This window comes from Cnephaeus nilssonii (genome assembly GCF_951640355.1).
Source record: "Cnephaeus nilssonii genome assembly, chromosome: 7".
NCBI lineage: Eukaryota > Metazoa > Chordata > Mammalia > Chiroptera > Vespertilionidae > Cnephaeus > Cnephaeus nilssonii.
The window spans coordinates 28,348,221-28,366,127 of NC_137078.1; positions in this window are offsets into that span (position 1 = coordinate 28,348,221).

A 17,907-nucleotide genomic window follows, 5' to 3' on the forward strand; every position below is an offset into this window, starting at 1 on the left:
CTTTGTCAGACACTAGCCTTACTCTGTTTGGGCTCTGATATTTTGCATCAAGCTGGTACCAGTGCTAACTATACAGATATCCTCTTCACTCAACTCAGGCTCTGACATCCTAAGCTTGGGCACCACTACTGAGCAGTATCGATCGTATGGATGTACCATAGTTTAACCACTCACCTAGTGAAGGACATGTTGGTTATTTCCAGTGTGGTACCTTACAAATAAAGGTGCTGAGAACAGTTGTGTACATGTTTTTGTGTGAACATAGATCGTCAGTTCACTGGGATAAATGTCCAGGAAAATAACTGATGTTTCATATGACAAGGGCATGTTTAGTTTATAAGAAACTGCCAGGCCCATTTCCAGAATAGCTTTCTCACTACTTTCTCACAGTTAAATGGTTTTTCACTGAATCGTTCAGGAACGGCAGGGGGATGGAGGGGAAGGATAGGCAAGTTAAGGGAAGGGAAGGAAAAGAAGAAAAGAAAGAATCAGTAATGGATTTTACCCATATTTTTAAGTCTATGTCTAGTTTATCTATTTTTCTTTTCATCTATATTTATTTTCATACTATTGAACCTTTTAATTTGTATTATTATGTAATAGTTTCCTATAAAAGCTCTTTTTACCTGTTATTTTTAGTATTATTATTTAACATTTTGTGCATTATTAATTTTTAAAAATATTTTTTTTAATTGTTGATAGTATTACAGATGTCCCCATTCCACCCTGCCCTACCCGCCTAGGCCGTCACCATACTATTGTCTGTGTCCATGGGCTGTGCATATCTATATATATATATAAAAAGCCAGCAACTGGAATGCCATAACAACCAGAATGACCAGAATGACAGGTCACTGTGACACCCACTGTGGCCAGCAAACTGGCCCTATTGGGTGTGGGGCCGGCCGGCCAACCCCCTGGGGCCCCGCCCCTGATCACCCCTCCTACCCCAATAGGGGGCGGGGCCGGCCCTGCCCCCAATGGGCCCTCACCACCCCGATTGGCCTGCAGCCCCTCCCCCGGCCGGCCCTGCCCCTGATTGCCCACCCCACCCTACCCCAATAGGGGGTGGGGCAGGCTAGCCAACCTCCTGCAGCCTCTCCCCCCGGCTGGCCCAGCCCCGATAGGCCCCCCCCCACACACCAATCAGGGGTGGGGCTGCTGGCCAACCTCCCACGGCCCCTCTCCTGGCCGCTGACCCCCGATTGGCCCCCCCCACTCCATTTGGGGGTGGGGCTGGCCAGCCCACAGCCCCTCCCCATGGCTGGCCCTGCCCCCAATCAGCCCCCCCACCCCAATTGGGGGCAGAGCCCACCGGCCAATCACCTGCAGCCCCTCCCCCCAGCCAGCCCAGCCCTGATCAGGCCCTGATCGGGGTGGATCGGCCAGCCAACCTCTTGGCGTCTTCTCCTCCTCCTGACAGACCCAGCTCCAATCCGCCCCGATTGGGGCCAGACTGGCCGGACCCCAACCTTGCATGAATTTGTGCACTGGGCCTCTAGTCTATAATAATAAAAGTGTAATATGCTAATTAGACTGGACATCCTTTCAGACGTCCTTCTGGATGCCCTTCTGGACGAAGCCAGGGCTGCAAGGGCAGCCCAGGTCCCAGGTGCCAGAGGGAAGCCAGTGCTGGCAGCTGGGGGAAGAAAGGCCTACTCTTGCACGAATTTTGTGCATTGGGCCTCTAGTAAGTATATAAGTTCTTTGGTTTATCTCTTCTCCTCCCTTCTGCTGCCTAACATATGTTAGTCTTTTCCATGCCTCGGGTCTTATTTTGTTGGTCAATTCATGTTGTTCATTAGATTCCACAAATAAATGAGATCATGTGATATTTTTCTTTCTCTGATTGGCTTATTTCACTTAGCATAATAGTCTCCAGGTCCATCCATGCTGTCTCAAAGGGTAAGAGATCCTTTTTTATAGCTGCATTGTATTCCATTATGTAAACATATCACAGCTTTTTTATCCACTCATCTACTGATGTACACTTGGGCTGTTTCCAAATCTTAGCTATTATAAATAATGCTGCTATGAACATAGGCATGATTTATTCTTTCAGATTTGTATTTTGGGGTTTTTAGGATATATTTCCAGAAGTGGGATCACACAGCAGTTCCATTTTTTGAGGAAACTCCATACTGTTTTCCACAGTGGCTGCACCAGTCTGCATTTCCACCAGCAGTGAACTAGTGTTCTCTTTCTCCACATCCTCGCCAGCACTTGTGGTTTGTTGATTTATTGATGATAGCCATTCTGACAGGTGTGAGGTGATATCTCATTGTGTTTTTAATTTGCATTTCTCTCATGATTAGTGATGTTGAGCATTTTTTCGTATGTCTGTACGTCCTCTTTGGAGAAGTGTCTTTTTAGGTCCTTTCCCATTTTTTAAATTAGATTGTTTTTCTTCCTTTTGTTGAGTTCTATAAGGATTTTATGTATTTTGGAGATTAATCCCTTATCAGATGTATCATTGGCAAGTATATTCTCCCATACGGTGGGTTCCCTTTTCATTTTGATGGTGGTTTGTTTTGCTGTGCAGAAGCTTTTTATTTTGATGTGGTCCCATTTGTTTATTTTTTCCTTTGTTTCTCTTGCCCTAGGAGATGTATTGGTGAAAATTCTGCTATGTGAGATTTTACTGCCTATGTTTTCTTCTAGGATTTTTATGGTTTCACAACTTACATTTAAGTCTTTTTTAAAAATCCTCACATGAGGATATTTTTTCCATTGATACTTAGAGAAAGTAGAAGGGAGAGAGGGAAGGGAGGGGGAGAGATAAAGAGAAAGGAAGATTGATGTGAGAGAGACACATCGTTTGGTTGCCTCCCGCATGTGCCCTGACTAGGGCTGCAACCCAGGTACGTGCCCTTGACTGGGAATCGAACCTGTGACCCTTTGGTGCTTGGCTTGACGCTCTAGCCACTGAGATACACTGGCTAGGGCAATTATTACTTTTTTAAAGCCAGGTTTATTGAGGTACAATATACATAGAATAAAATTCACCTCTAGTGCACAGTTCTGAGTTTTGATAAATGCACAGAATCGTGTAACAGCCAACACAATCAAAATACAGAACATTTTGCCAAAACCGGTTTGGCTCAGTGGATAGAGCGTCAGCCTGCGGACTGAAAGGTCCCAGGTTCGATTCCGGTCAAGGGCATATACCTTGGTTGTGGGCACATACCCAGTAGGGGGTGTGCAGGAGGCAGCTGATCGATGTTTCTCTCTCATCGATGTTTCTAACTCTCTATCTCTCTCCCTTCCTCTCTGTAAAAAATCAATAAATATATTTTAAAAAAATACAGAACATTTTAACACCTAAAATTTTCCCTCATTTCCCACTATAGACTGCCTTCCCCACCCTGTTCCTGTGAATTAATAGCCTGTTTTCTGCCCCCATAGTTTTACCTTTTCTACAATGTCGTACAAATGGACATTGTAGGCATTTAAGTCTGATATTTTTCATGCAGCATATTTTCACATGTGTTAAAGAATTGGTTTGTTTTTCTTGCTGAACAATATTTCATTGTATGCATGTACCAAAGTGTAACTATTTATTAGTTGAAAGATTTTGGAGGGTAGTCTTCAGGTATCTTTAAAAATAATTTTTATAAACATTGACTGATTTCTATAAAAATTCTTTTATAATATTTTCTCTATAATTTTATATTTGTTTTGATTTGCTTACTGTATCTGCATTCTTTTTTCTATTTACTGTTTTTTTTTTACTGTGTTATATGTGGCATTTGTTCATTGTATTAGTCTCTTTAAAAAGCAGCTTTTGATGTAATTTTCAAGTGTATTTTAAATTTCAAATTAGCTTTATTATGCTTTTAGTGTATTTTCACTCGGGATTTAAAATTTTTCTTTTCTATCATCTGAAATTGAATGTTTATGTAATTAATTGTCTATTAGTAGTAAAATGACTTATGAGCATATATTTTCTTCTAAGATGAGTTTTCCTGCATTTCAAGGTTTCTGAGAAGTACTTTATTATTTTAATAGACTTTTATTGTGTTCTTAATTTTCTCCTTGATAAGTCTATTACTTAGAAGAATTAAAATTGTTTTCATGTAATTAGGTTTTTATGTTTCATATTTTTGTTATTTATTTCTGTTTTTAGCACAACTGATGGCCTAGAAAACATTTGTATGTACTATAGAGTTCTTCTACCTCATTTAATTTATTACAAATATCAATTAATTCTATATTTGAAGATGCCAGGACCTTTAATACAATACTTCATCTACTCAGTTTCTCATATTGACACTGGAGAATAAAAATCTACAATATAACTTTGATTCTTGCAATTCCTGTATTTCTAACAAACACATATACACTGGGGGTTTGATACTGGGCTCACGAGTCACTTGGTTCTTTTCTACCTAACTTCTGCCACTTTCCTAGGTAAATTATCCATTCCATTTCTTAGTGTCAGAGTTCCTTAATCTCCACTCCAACTCTTATTTCCTTTCAACAGCCCTCTCTCCTGGACACATCCTAGAGCTTGTTACAATTTAGGACTCTTTTATCTTTGATATCTCTCTCTCAGGCCACATCCTTCCTCTCAATTCCTGACTCCCACAGAGTAGCAAACTCATCTAATCCTGCCCTCCAGCCCCTCAGCTCTTTCCCTACTTCTAGTTGGGCTTATCCCATTTTGGTTTCTCTTTCTTCTCTATCTAATTTGACCCTCATTTCAGCCATTTCAACTTTGTTCTCACTGGTACCTTTACTTTCCTTCCCCTCTTGTCTTTCTACTTTATCTGTCCCACAAATTCCCAACCCTGGATCATTATATTCATCTCTCTTCTCTGGAGAATTAGTAAAGTTTCTTGATTGACAACGAGAAACCAACTGGAGCTAGCTTCAAAGAAAGAAATTAGCATGAAGCTCCAAATTTGTACCCTCAGAAAACCAAGGTTAAGAATGTAGCCTGGCCTCTAAGGGACCAGAATGGGACTTCCCTCCTCATTTTTCTCTCTGCTCCTCTCTTCTTGCTTCTTTTTTCTCTCATTCTCTTTATCTAGAACAGCTTTCTTTTCTCCCACAGTCACATGAAGGTCAATAATATATAACTCCTCTGTTAGAGAAATGTCAAAACTGATATTGGACTTTCTTAGTCCAAATTTTGAAATCACCGGGAAAGAGCTTTGATTGGCCCAATTTTGGTCAGGGCTCAATTCTAGATCAATCAATGAGGGCCTAAGGGCATGGTCATATTTCATAAAAATGGCAGCTGAGGACCCAGAGTTGTTGCCAGTAGGATAGGATATGATGATGGGGCTTCCCCAAGTTATATATAACTTATGAAATCCAGTACTGTGGTCAGAGGAATACTAGGTTCTGATTGAACTGGTCTTAGTTAGATGCCCACTGGTAGAGGCTGAAGTAGTCTATGGCAACCTGAACCACATTAAATTAGAGTAGATTCTTCTAGATAATGAAAAACAATGACTACCTGAAATAGTTACTAAATGATAGATAAGGAAGCTGAGAAACTTCCTGGTGGTTAATTACCATCTATTGCAAGGCCAGAATGAATAAGTTTTTACTCAATATGTTTTCATTGCTTTATTTGAAGTTTAAAAACACACCTTAGAATGTTAAAAATATCCTCATTCATTGTTAAATACCAAACAGTATTTTTCCAAAGTCAAATATAAATGACTTTAGATTATTTTGGATTAACCACACCATTGTTTCCTTCCATTAGCCAAGGTAATCAACAGTCAGTTAAATAAACTTATGTGTGTCATTTGTCTAATAATATATCATAATTATGTAAAAACAAATGAATGTCAGGGAGTACAGTTTTGCTTTGGGCAAATTCATTTAGGATATGAATTCTACCCATATTGATATGCAACATAATTAAATATATGCTTAGAAAATGCTATAATTATTCACTGAGTGCCTTTATGCTACACATTTTTTTCTGCCACTTATAAATCATTTACTGAGAAATTATAGAGGGTAAATATAACAACACAACAAAGAATAAGGATAAAAAGTCTTGTTTTCTTTATTTTGTTCTAGTTGCTTTTTCCTTTGGCTCTGCTCTTACTCTCCTATTGAATGGGCAACAGCCCCTAAGAGGGTCTTTGGGAAATCTGGAATAACCAAATGAATCAAATAAGCTAAAACTGAATACCTTCCTCCCCTCCCAGCTGTTGCAGTGTAACCTGATTTCTCTGTAGCTTCAGAGAGTATATTCTCATGAAAGCAGCCTGCAAGGATTGTTCTTTTCTCTGACAGAGTTTCTGACTAAAGCCCTCCTAGGCCTTTGTTAGTCCCACCACTCACTCTCAAAGAAATTTGCTCTCAGTGGAATTGCAAATGTCTAAATCTCCCTTACAGATTTATCACTTGTAAGAAAATATTTGGAAAGAAGCCAATAAGAGATGAGGCTAATAGAGAGCATTTAGTAAATGCTTTATTTTTTTCTTCTTCTTTTTTAAAAATCAAAAGCCACCAGTGTTCTATGGTTAAAAAAGACAAAAGACAAAAAGGATTTTTGCACATCTTCCTGTCAGTGACCATATTCTGATACTTGCCAGTGAAATATATTTCTAGTATAACATTTTAGTTGACTCTTGATACTCACTGCTAATGTCTTATTAGAAAGCTCTAGTTTAAAAAAACTCACATTTCTTTACATTTGATTTTTAAAATATCAGCCAAATGTACTTGAGTTTTTAAACTAGGTGGACAACCTTGATTTATTCTCCAAATATTTACGTCTCAGACACTGTGATATAATGCTTAGAAAATAGTCACCATCCTTTCTCAGGAATACCACTTCAATAATTTCCTCTGTACTTTATCGACAATTTCCCTATCTCCAAGGGATTGTGTTCTTATTTATAATATGAACATGCTCTTGTTTCTATTTTTAAAAATATCCTATCTTTTTGAACCACATTCTCCATTGCTATAGTCCCATATCTCTGCTACTCTTTGCAGTAAATCTTCAAAGAGTTGTCTGTATGTATGTGCTATCTCCAGTTCTTGTCCCTTCTTCACCCTCACCAACTTCATTCAACTTTTACTCACACCACTCCTCCAAAAGTACTCTTTCAAGTTGCTCAATCCAATGATTAATTCTCAGACTTCATTTTACTTGACCTGTAAGCATAATTTGACACAATTGATCATTCTCTCCTCCGTGATATACTTTTATGATTTGGCATTTGGGATACCACATTCTTACTCTTTTTCCTACCTTACTGGTTGCTTCTTCTCAGTTTTATTTGCCAGCTCTTCCTCTTCTCCCTCATCTTGATATTGGAGTACTCTAGGCCCCAGTCTTTGGTCCTCTTCACTATTTATATTCAATCCAGAACTAATCTCCTCTAGTGTTTTGGCTTTATATATCACCTTTATGCCAATGACTCACAAATTTGATATCTTCATCCCTAACTCTCCAGCTAAACTGTAGATCCATAAAATATAACTACCAAATTGACAATCCCATTGTATGTCTACTAGACATCTCAAGTTTAACAGGTTTAAAACTGAGTTCCTGAAGTAATGACACTCAGTAGCAATGAGCACATCTAGTGCTCATATCTTGTTTTCTAAATACCATTTCCCACTAAAAGGAACCATAACTCCTTGGAGAACCGGCTGATTCCAGGCATGGAGCAGAGAAAACATAAGATGAGCCAGGAGCATCTTGCGGTTCTAGAAAATAAGAAAGTGCTAAATAAAAAATAAAAAAAAGGGGGGGGGGGCGCGGGGAGAGACACGTCAAAAGAACACAGAAGCAAACCTGAAGGTCAAAGACCAAATCTGGGATAATGTGAGCATCAAAATCATGCTACTAGTGGAATATAAGCCATAGAATAAAATAAATATCCATAATAATATAAATTATTGGACAAATAAATAAATGATGAGAAGGGACAGATCATCTAATAATAAAAGTAGAAGAAATAATAGAAAAGAGAAAATTACTGTTTGGCAAACAGCACAGTAATTATTGTTGCCTACAAGCGTCATTAATAGGTGCCAAAATTAGTGGGTAATACATGCTGAGAAACAAGATACTTATATAATCTCAAAGTATCATCCCACAAGACACTAATAGCAAACAGAAAAATCATAACTTTACATTGGAGAGACAGTGTTCCAAGTACATCAATGGTAATGAGACATATCAACATCACGCTCCTCCTTGATATAATGGCATCACTTCTGTAGTAGTATAGCCAAAAATTTATAACCATGGCCAACTCAATTGTGGAAAATTTTATAAAATAACTGATCAGTATTCTTTAAAAATGTCAAGGTCATGAAAGACAAAGAAAGGAGAAACTGTCCTAGATTGGGACAGTTAGTAGCATCATATCAATGTTAATTTCCTGGTTTATAATTATACTTTGGTTTTGTAAAATGTTATCATCTGAAGGAGCTGGGTGAAAGTTACATATGAGTTAATTGTAATATTTTTTTAAACTTAAAAAATCTAACATTATTTAAAAAAATAAAAAGTAAAAAATAAAATACCCAAATTCTTTATCTCTCTTTTATCAATCTACTCCATCTCCACTGATGGCAACTTCATTCTTCTTGTATCCAGGCCAAAATCTTTGAAATTACCCTTAATTTCTCTCTTTTTCCTCCTCATATCTTAAATACACTCTACAGGAAATATTATGAGTGTGTCTTTAAATACATAAAAAATCTAACCATTTCTTATCACCTCTACTGTAACCTCACTAGTCCAGGATACCATAAGTGCTTGCTTGGATTATTACAAAAGCTTTTTAACTGAACTTCTTGATCCATTCCTCTTTTAGTAACACTCTATTGGCTCCCGTTTCTTTCAGAGTAAAGGCTAAAGTTCTGACTATGGCCCAGGAGCCATATACAATCTGGTTTTGTTAATATCTGACCTCCTTTCTTATTACTCATTCCATTCCAACCACTTTGATCTTCCTGCTTTCTCTTGACCATGCCAAGCTTGCTCCTCCCTTAGAGCCTTTCTACTGGCTGTTCCCTTTTCCCTGAATTTCCTTCTTGCCCCACACATTACTTAGCTAACCTCCTTCTCTTTTTCAAGCTTTTGCTTAAAGGTCTTTTTCCCAGTGAGTGACCACTATCTTTACAGATTACAAGCACTCATCTTGGTTCTCCTTAATCTGCTGCAATTTTTGGCCATTTTTATCATCTTTGAATGCAAAGTAGAATTTTTATTTATATCATATTTATTGTATATTGTTGATCTCTATAAACAATACTGTATTATATATCTGTTTATTGCTAGCATATAAACTCTTAAGAGAGATATTAGTATTTTTTTCTGAGCATTAATACAGTCCTTGGTATACTGTATACACTTAAAAATATGTTATGATATGACTCAAAAGTTTATTATTTGATTGATATATTACTGAAGGATAGAGAAAACATCATATGTCTCTTTCCCACAGATACTTATGAGCAACCAGATAGTTAGATAACAGATACCAATTATTTGTTTAAAAGTCAAGAGAAAGTGTAAAAATAAGAAGTTTATCCAGGGCTACTTTGTTGGCAAGTGAAATAAAATCACTCAAATTAGCTTAAGGTATAAAACGGGGGGAATTTACTTGTGGACAAAACTGAACAGCTCAGAAGTAAACCTAGCTCCAGGCATATGGATGTAGGGGACTTACAGTTGTCTTCAGAACTTACTGATTTCTTTCATTTTTGCTCAACTGTCCCTTCCTTTGAAATGGCTTGGGTCTCAGGCAGGTGTTCTCCACATGGTAATCCCAGAAGCTCCAGCACAGATTCTTCAGGTTGAGTAAGCCCAGAATTCACTCTGGCCTGAAGGGGGTTGCACTGTGGCAAAGGAATGAGGTACTCTCATTACTATAGCTTGGGCCACAGGCACAATCCCCAAACCACTTATACTGAGAGTGGGGGGAGTAAAACATGAAATTAATTATAGAATAGAGCCAAACCAATTAGTGTAAATTTGTAGAATTGTATACTTGATATTAGAAGTATAGCACTCTGACCCCTAGTGGTCAGATTCCATAGAGAAAATATAGCATTAGTTCCAAGGCAACAGAAGGTTAACGTATTGCACTTCATGTTTTTATAAGATTTTTTTCCAATTTATTAAGAACATCAGTATCCTTCCTTTCTATCCTCTGCATTGAAGCGTTCACCTATTTGGGTCAAATTTTCTTTTGACATAGTTCTTGTATCCCTTCCTTTTCCCCTGTCTCTTTGGTCACCCATCTTCCTTCTTGGCTTCATATTTAGAGTACTGTGATTATACCCTAAGTTATTTCCTTAGCTTCAATACTTTATGAAAATCAATGCCTGAAAAATATTTCTAAAAAACTGCTTTAGGTGTATGGTGTCCAGCTTGGGAATTTACTCTGACTCTTAATTCATCAGTCCCAATCAAAATCCTTAGGTCTAGCATTAACTATCATATGCCCCCTCATCCTTTTGCTTGAGAAAATACAATTAGCTTTCTGTCACATGTAATGGTAAGCTAACATAAATAATGTTATATCTGCATAATACATGGTGATTTGTTGAACTTTAAAAACTGAGAACACTTATACTTATACTTTTATCTTATGTAAGAAATAGATTAATCCATTTTAAATTTGATCTCACTAAACTTCCCTAATATTCTATACAGAAAATTCCATGTATACTTCTTACCATTTTTTGAGTGAATTTCCTAATTTATTTCTCATAAAAAGATACTGATTGGTACAAATTTATAAGCACTTTGCTAATTGCTCAGATCATAATATGCTAAATCTAAAATATATGTTCCTAAATATTTATACTTTCCATATTTTATTCTTTTGTTTTTGGTCAGTGGCTGAGATAGTAAGAATTCTCTACCTTCATTATTGTATACATTTTCTCTTCAATTTTCATTGTAAAGTTTAACATAAAACAATGAGTCAATTACTCTGAAGGCTTATAGATTTTATTCCGCATTTCCTTTATCTTCAATTCCCTTTCATACTTTTGATTAAAGCATGCAGTTTCTTTCTTAAGTATTCCTATAGAATTATTAAAACAAAGATAAAAACAAAACAAACACCCTGAACTACTTCTGGTCAAGATGGCAGTATAGGTAAATGTACTCATATCCTCCCACAACCACATCAAAATTACAACTAAACTACAGAGCTCCCATCATTCAGAACCACCTGAAATATAGCTGAATAGAAGTCCTAGGGAATTAAAGAAGAAGTCACATCAAGACTGGTAGGAGAGGCAGAGATGCAGAATGGGCTGGTCCCACATCCATATGTAGTGGATAAAGATTGGGAGGGATAGCTCAGCTGTGGAGGTCCTCCATTAGGAACAAGGAAGGTCTCAGCTCCACACCAGGAGCCCCAGTTCAGGGTTCCATTGCCAGGAATAAAAGTCCCCATAACTTCTGGCTATAAAAACCAGGGGGAATTATGGCTGAGGAATACAGAGGGCTTCTGGAGTACCAGGCAGTTCCTCTTAAAAGGCTTACTAACGGACTTACTCAGACTCACTCCCTCTGAGCTCCAGTGCTGGGGCAGCAGTTTAAAAGAATCCAAGGACACACAGGGAGGAACTGAATTGTCTGGTATCAAGGCAAGAGCTGTGTGTGTGTGTGTGGGGGGGGGGGGGAAACTTTCTGGCAGACAAAAGTACTGGCAGAGGCCATTGTTCCTTTTCTGAGCCCTTCCCCCAGAGTCTGCAGGTGGGCACCATATCTGAGTTTCCATCAATGTGGTACACACTGTTCACTCTGCCCAGGTGATTCCCTGAGAGTCCACCCCACCCAACTTGCAGGCCCACCCAAGCTGTTCCCAGTGGCTTTTCCATACGAATGGCCTGTCTCATAAAGACCTGTACCTCTTGCTAAATGGCCCCAGGCCTGGCACTAGGAGCAGCCTTGGTTTGCATCTTGGGTAGCTCCAAGCCCAGCACCAGTAGCAGTCATCTGCAGATCACTTTGTAGCTCATGCCAGGTGGCCCTGGGCAGAACACAGGTGGCAGCTGACCTTGGTCTGCACCTCCCAGGAGGCCCCAGAGCCAGTGTATCTGATGTACAGCTTCAGACCACATCGATGCCCCACCCAACCACCTCCACAAGTTACACACTCAAGTGGCAGACTCAGTGGGCACCAGAACCTCATTGAAGTAAGTCCTGCTCCACAGGATGGGTCCCTGAACAGCTGATCCTCCATGGTGGTTGGTGGTCTCAGCCAGTGTCTGTAGCAGATGGGCTGGTGATAAATCCCTCCCATTGATGTGCCAAGAGCAATTAAGGCTTAACTACAATAGGAGGATATACACAGCCCACACAGGTAGGGCACACCTGAAGTTCCCAGCTTGGGTGCTTGGGGAGACTGTGCCACTGGACCTTACAGAACACCTACTACATTAGGCCACTCTACCAAGCCTGGGATACATAGCAGCTTTGCCTAATACATAGAAACAAACAGAGGTAGGCTGTCAAAATGACGAGACAAAGAAACATGACTCAAATGAAAGAACAGAAGAAAACTCTAGAAAAAGAATTAAAAAAATGGAGATAATCAATCTACTAGATGCAGAGTTCAGAACACTGATTATAGGATGCTCAGTGAACTTAGTGAAAACTTCAATAGTATAAAAAAGGACATGGAAACCATTTTAAAAGAACCAGTCAGTAACAAAGGGTACACTAACTGAAATGAAGAATAATTTACAGGGAATAAACAGTAGAGTAGATAAAGCTGAGAATCAAATCAACAATTTGGAATATAAGGAAGAAAAAAAATCACCCAATCAGAACAGCAAGAAGAAAAAAGAATCCAAAAAACGAAGATAGTATAAGGAGCCTCTGGGACAACTTCAAGCATACCAACATTCACATCACAGATGTGCCAGAAGGAGAAGAGAGAAAGCAAGAAATTGAAAACCTATTTGAAAAAATAATGACAGAAAACTTCCCTAAACTGGAGAAGGAAATAGACATACAAGTCTAGGAAGCATAGAGTCCCAAATAAGATGAACCCAAAGAGGCCCACACCAAGACATATCATAATTAAAATGCAAAACATTAAAGACAAAAACAAAAATCTTAAAAGCAGCAAGAGAAATGCAGTTACCTATAAGAGAGCTCCCATAAGACGATCAGCTGATTTCTCAACAGAAACTTTTCAGGCCAGAAGGGATTGGCAATAAATATTCAAAGTGATGAAAAGGACCTACAACCAAGATTACTCTATCCAGCAAAGTTCTCATTTAGAATTGAAGAGCTTCACAAACAAGGAAAAGCTATAGGGGTTCATTACTACCAAACCCGTTTTACATGAACTGTTAAAGGATTTTCTTTAAAAAGAAAAAGAAAAAATGAAAATTATGAACAATAAAATTACAATAAACACACATCTATCAACAATTAAATCTAAAACACAAAATAAATGAACAAGCAGAGCAGAAACGGACTTTCAGATACAGAGAACATTTTGATGGCTGCCAGATGGGGGTGGGAGATGGGTGAGTAAGGTGAAAGGATTAAGAAGTACAAATAGGTTATTACCAAGCAGACATGGGGATGTAAAGTATAGCATAGGGAATATAGTCAATAATATTCTAATAACTATGTATAGTGTCTGATGGCTACAAGAGTTATCAGGATGATCACTTAATAAGTTATGTACTGTCTAATCACTGAGGTGTACACCTGAAACTAATATAATATTGTATGTCAACTGTAATTGAAAAATAAAAAATGATTTAAATGAACTCAGACAAAAAAAAGGATAATGAGAGAATAACAATAGTACTCCTAACTTATCAAATAAGAGAATAATTATGATGAATACATTTGAGAATTCACATAGAGGGCTTAATATGGCTACTGACACATTTAACTTTTCTCAAAAAAGTTAACTTTTACTATTATTTTCTAGATTCACTTGTATTTTTAGTAGAATATACCAATTTGTTTGTCTAGCACCAAACATTTATAAAACATTTAATATTATATTATGGGCTAAAAAGCATTAACAATATGGAATGTCTATTCTTGTGAAGTTTACAATCTAATTTGAGAGACAAAGCATAAAGACTTAAAATTTATAAACAAAATGTGGCATAAACATACAATGGAATATTATTCAACTTCAAAAAGGAAGGAAATTCTGACATGCTACAGCATGAATGAACCTTGAAGGCATTATGCTAAATGAAAAAAAAATAAAGCTAAAAAGGACAAATATTGTAAGAGGTACCTAGAACAGTCAAATTCATACAGACAGAAAGCAGAATGGTGGTTGCCAGAGGCTGGGTGGAGAAGGGAGGAGCAGTTGTTGAATGAGTATAGAGTTTCAGTTTTGGAGGTGAAAAAGTTCTGGAGATGAATGGTGGTGATGGGTGCACAAAAATAATGTGAATGTGCTCAATGCTACTAAACTGTATACTCAGAAATGATTACAACGGTAAATTTCATGTTATCTATATCTTACCACAGTAAAAAAGATTTAAAATTTAAATATTCATATAGGGGAAAATTAAATTTCATCACTATAATGTACCAGATAAACCATTAATTTATAAATTATCAAATGTCATTTTAACTTGATTAATAAAATGTACCCATTTATTTTTTGAATAAATAATACATTTGTATTGTACAAAAATAAAAAATACAAAGTGGTATATAGAAAAAAATAAATCTTATTTTAGCCACTCAGCTCCTTTTCCTAAACACAACCCCATTAACAGTTACTTATATATTCTATCAGATATACTATCTATCTATCTATCTATCTATCTTCAATGACTATATTCATACACTGTATACATAATGTTGCAACTTTCTTTGATAGCACATTAAATGCATCCTTGTTCTTTTTAAAGAGCTATCTAGTACATACCATAAGTATATTTGTGGTATGTACTATATACCCTTAGTGAGAAGCTAGAGAGGGTTTCCAATCTTGCTATTTCCAACACTTTCAAAGAATAATCTAGCACATACGTCATTTTGTTAATTGTGAGCATATCTGCTATACAAATTCTTTGAGGGAGGGTCACGGGCTTTTCAAATGATTCAGATTATAAGTCCCTAACAAGACAGATTTCACTAGAGGTATTAGACTTAGTCACTTTATCCAAAAACTTGGAAACATCTTTTTATTTATTTATATTTTATTGATTTTTTACAGAGAGGAAAGGAGAGGGACAGAGAGCTAGAAACATCGATGAGAGAGAAACATCGACCAGCTGCCTCCTGCACACCCCCTACCGGGGATATGCCCGCAACCAATGTACATGCCCTTGACCGGAATCGAACCTGGAACCCTTCAGTCCGCAGACCGATGCTCTATCCACTGAGCCAAACCAGTTTCAGCAAGGAAACATCTTTATATTATTTTCTTTGGCACCTATCACTTACTAAGTCTTGATAATTCTATCTCCTCAGTATCTCTTCTGTCATCCTTTCCCATTTCCTATTCCTTATATAGGTTTGTGTGTGTGTGTGTGTGTGTGTGTGTGTGTATGTGTTCATACACTTTAATTTGCTTGGAAAGGTTAAAATGAACATAAAATACATAAAAAAGATATTCAGTTCTCTTGATGATTCTTATAAAATCTCTGAAAATAATGGAACCTCAAGTTTATTTCTTTTGGATCCCAAGCCACATTGTGAAACACTTGGATTGGTGACATATAATCTCCCATTAGCTATCTTCAATAGCCTATTGCTAAAATTTAGTGCAAAACACGGAGGGCCACCTGAGTGGTCTTACATTGGGCTTGTGAGTGGACAATTCTAATTCAGATTAGCGAGCCACCTAACCCCCACAGAAAGTGACTCTAATGGTAACTATAACAACCCTCTTCCCAAAGAAAATTGTTCAGTTTATGAAGCAGTCCTACAAAAACACACATATATACAAAACTTGGAATTCTTAGGAAAATAAGCAACCCAATTTCACTCAGTTGGACAGTCAGCAAGTTAGTGATTTTGTGGTTTGATCCTTATATGGTACATCAATCATGGCAAGTTTCTTTCTCTCTCCATTTCAAGTAAAACCACTAGATCCCATGCAATATGTCATTACCGTCACAGTAGGATCTCATTAGTAATAGAGTCGTCATATATAGGCTTTTAATATTTCTTCGTGTCTGAAGTTTTGTCCTCAACACACTCTCCTGAGAGAAGAATTTGCTCAGTCACTTTCAAGCTACCTAATACATCCAGAATTAGGTCTAATGTCTCCATTGTAGCCAACAAGGCTCACCTTAACTTGGTCCTTGTACTTTCCCTCTCTAGCCTTCTCTACCAACTTTTCCCTGCTTGCTTTTATGATGTACAATAGTTAACAGTTTCAGGCCTCTATGCATTTTCTCTCATTGTCTTCCCAGCCTGGAATACCTTCACCCATTTCCCTTACTTCCTCAATGTGGGAAATCTTGATCTCTTTATGCAAGAGGAGGAACCTCCTTTTTGTGATCTGCATTCATCTTCCATGATGACTGCTCTTCTCTACTGAAACTATTTTTTAAAGTAGGCTGAAATAATGGTGGGAGTGGTCTTTTTCCTTTCTAGCTCTAGCATCCAGCAGTATTTGAGGTCATGTGGTATGCACTCAATAAAGTTTCTTCAATTGAATTTAACTAGATCTTGGGGAAAAGGGGTAGAGTTATTCCTATGTTTATTGAGTGGCTATTGGGTGCAAGATTATGTCCTAGGCAGTGGGATTATAACCAAGAAGATAACCCAAGGACTACTTTTGGCCTTGTAAAAGAGATGGGGCAACATAAACATATAATTACTAGAGGCCCGATGCCCGAAATTCGTGCAAGAGTAGGCCTTCCTTCCCCCGGCTGTTGGCATTGGCTACCCTCCCAGCCCCAGTTTTGTCCGGAAGGATGTCTGGTCTAATTAGCATATTACCCTTTTATTATTATAGATAATTCATTGGGTGGATTGCAGTGGCTCCCAGGTCACAGTTCAGATTCTTTTATGAATATGGATGAGCAAAGGGTGGCACTTTAATTCGAGGAAATTGCACTAGGAAAAGACATTTATAAAATAAGTCAATTACTCCAAATCACTGAAACCCAGAGTCAGACATAAAACTAAAGATTTCTGACTTTCTTCTTTTTTTAAATATATTTTTATTGATTTCAGAGAGGAAGGGGGAGGGAGATAGAAACATCTATGATGAGATAGAATCATCGATAGGCTGCCTCCTGCACGCCCCTTATTGGGGATGAGCCCACAACCCAGGCATGTGCCCTGGACCAGAACCGAACCTGGGACCCTTCAGTCTGCAGGCCGACACTCTATCCACTGAGCCAAACCAGCTAGGGCCTGACTTTCTGTTTATGGCTCATGGGCTCCACATTTTGAAGTAGAGACGCTCTTCTGGGGAACAAAGGTCAAATACAGTGTCTTGGGGAAAGAATATAAAGTGACATAACGCATGTAAGAGGACCAGGTCAGAATCAGTATACTCCAAGAAAGTTCTCTTTCTCCGCTAAACTGCCTTACAGTTTGGCTGCTAAACTGCCTTCTAAACATTAAAAAACAAAACAAAACAAAACAAAACTTGCTTGGTGTTAAATGACCTATATTAAAATTTAATCTACCATTGTTCTTTCTCTATCCTTTCCTACTCTCTTCCCTAATATAACCTCTTTTCACCAAAGGTTGAGTAAGCTAGAAAATGTAACGAGAAGAGCAGGTTCTTTGGGAGCCAGGAAAGCTGGGTTCATCACAGAGGTCAGTCATTACCAGGGGCGTCACTTTGGGCAAGTACTTAAACTTCCGGTTTTCTCTTTTGTAAAATAAGATGTAATAATAAATGAATCGGAAGAAGATGTTTACGTAAAGCCCTTACCTTAACACAGTGACTGATACCTAGTAAGAGCTCAGAAGTTAGCTATTTAGCG